The sequence below is a fragment of the Malurus melanocephalus genome, unplaced genomic scaffold, assembly GCF_030028575.1.
Source record: "Malurus melanocephalus ecotype Western Australia unplaced genomic scaffold, MMel_1.1 scaffold_770, whole genome shotgun sequence".
NCBI classification, from domain to species: domain Eukaryota; kingdom Metazoa; phylum Chordata; class Aves; order Passeriformes; family Maluridae; genus Malurus; species Malurus melanocephalus.
Genome location: NW_026624002.1, coordinates 64,481 through 66,881, shown reverse-complemented (window position 1 = coordinate 66,881; position 2,401 = coordinate 64,481). Strand labels below are relative to the sequence as shown.

Genomic DNA, 2,401 nt, shown 5'->3' with positions numbered 1-2,401 from the left:
AGGGCCGTGAGAGAAGCTGCTTTCCCTGGAGGAGAACACGCAGAAAGCTSAAAGATTGGAAAATCCTGCACTCAAATCCCAGATTACCCAGCTGCCACACTAACCCAGTAGCTGGGAAAGCTGCTCTGGAGCTTCTCCAGCCTGGAAATGGAGAATGGGTTGGAAGGGACCTTAAAGCTCATCCCTGCCTTGGATAGGGACACCTTGCACTGTCCCAGGGTGCTGCAAACCCCACCCAGCCTGGCCTGGGACACTTGGATGGGGCAGGCACAGCTCCTCTGGGCAGCCTGTTCAACCCAGGGTGAAACAGCCTCTTCTTCCCCCCCGGGAGGCTTTGAACCCTCTCACTGATCTGTGCAGGCAATTTGACTCCAAAGGTTCCTGCAGCATTTCAAACCAAATCAGCTTTGAAAAATCAGATTACAGCTGTGTGCAGAGCCCTCCTGGCTGAGCTCCTTGGCCAAGGGCAGCAGCACAGGGTCACTCCATGGCCTGGGGCTCAATAGCTCCATGGGCACAGGGTTTGGATCATGGCACAGCAGCCCTTCCCACTCCTCACTGAGCCATTCCCACTCCTCACTGAGCCCTTCCCATCCTCACTGAGCTCTTTCCATGACCCTGCAGCCTTTTCCTTTCACCTGTTGCTCTGTCTCTTCTCTGGGAAACACGAGCTTTGTTCTGCCAGCTGGGTCAGGGTTTCTGGCTCATCATTTTACTTTTAGGATTTTATTCAATTGTCTTCCAGGGGCTGCTTTTGTTATAAAATCTTTTTTATAATGGATCTTTTCTTTATAATTGGAAAGATTTATTTAGCCAGTGCCTAAAGGGGCTCCAGGAGAGTTGGAGAGGGACTTTGGAAAGGGATGGAGGGACAGGACACAGGGAATGGCTCCCAGTGCCAGAGGGCAGGGATGGATGGGATTTTGGGCAGGAATTGTTCCCTGGGAGGGTCACAGGGTGCCCAGAGGAGCTGTGGCTGCCCCTGGCCCCCATTTCAGCAGTTTCTGTGCTCTGAACTCGTTTGCCAGCTCTGGGTTGGTCTCTCTCTTTACCATCCACGCTGCAAGCTCGACCCACGGTGTCTCTCAGTTGCTCCAGTGCACATCTCCCTGCCCCCAGAATGTTCCTAAAGCTCTCTTGATCTCCCCCAGGGCCATCTTTGCCAGCGGGGACCATGCTGGAGYGCTCACAGCTGATCCCATGAGCTCTGACCCCTCCGGCCGTGCCCTGGTCCAGCGGATGTGGATGGGACAGGAATGGTGTTGATGCCCAGCACTGGCACCCCCGGTGGGTACTGCCCCCTCAGACATCTCCTGGCACTCTGAGCACCCCTCTGCCTGCTTTCTGAAGCACCATTTATGTTTATTCATGTGTGCTGTTTATTTATGGTTGTTGTGTTTATGAGCCAAGGGCCATCCCATTTGCTCCATCCCATTTGCTGTTCACTAACAGAGGTGGGCTGGCATTGAGGAGGAGACTCACAAATGTCACAGAAAGGTCGTTTAAACCACGGTCTTTAATAATGAAAAATCAGGTTTGAAATAATCTGATCCTCATTTTTCCAGGCTGTAGGAACAGCTTTTCMCTAGAGCCTGATGGACATCTCCCAACTGTTTGCATTGGGGAGATTAATCGACTTTCAATTSAAATTCTTGTCTGTTGCTGTGAAATGTCAATTTTTATCTTGATTTAGAGCTGGGCACACACTTACTGAGAAATAAAACACACCGTCACATGGAAATGTGATTTTGGACAGTCCTGGTCAGCCTAAGGAAAGGTTTCTGCTCCCATCAGTGTGCTCCTGCTGCCCAGTTCCTCACAGCTGAATTTAAAGATGATGAGTCAGGCTGAAAATTAACCTTAATTCTGAAATCTAAACCGCAGTGGTTTTGTTGCCACTGTTGAGTCTGTTATTTTTCRAGCTCATTTATAAATTGAATAAATCCCAGAACTGAAAATCTGTTGTAAGAGCGTAGCAATTAAATACTGCCTTTTCCACCCTCAAATCCAGCTGTGTTGTGTGTTGGTGCCGAAGAGGGTTGGAGAGGTGGCATTAAATAGTTATTTAGGGATGTTAATAACATGCTTAAAATGTTTCCATCAAGTGCTTTTGGATGGGGCGATGCCATCTGTGTTACAGTTGATTTGGTTAATTATACAGACATGAATTCCTTGGGAGAAGGGATGGCATTGCTCTAGCAGCTTGTTTGTGAGCAAGAGAACGCAGTGACACGAGATTAAACTCATTAAATTAAGTCTGAAATATATTCCTCGCTAATAGTCCCCCACAAATTATGCTGAGTTGCTCCAGTTTAACAGATAATTTCGATAGGTGTGTTATTGGAGTTTATTGCAGRAACTCCAATGGATTTTTGTACTTGAAATATTGGGGCTTTTCTGA

At 48.3% G+C, this 2,401-nt stretch overlaps 1 protein-coding gene across 1 annotated transcript in view; it reads left to right on the top strand.

Annotated features, from left to right (window-relative positions):
• The first annotated feature begins 1,156 nt into the window (after window positions 1-1,156).
• The window catches only part of JAKMIP3 (Janus kinase and microtubule interacting protein 3), a 43,616-nt gene continuing 42,371 nt past the window's right edge, over window positions 1,157-2,401 (top strand). The window contains exon 1 of the mRNA XM_057385005.1: window positions 1,157-1,287. The gene's annotated coding sequence lies outside the window, so the exon portion shown is untranslated. The remainder of the gene's footprint in view (window positions 1,288-2,401) is intronic.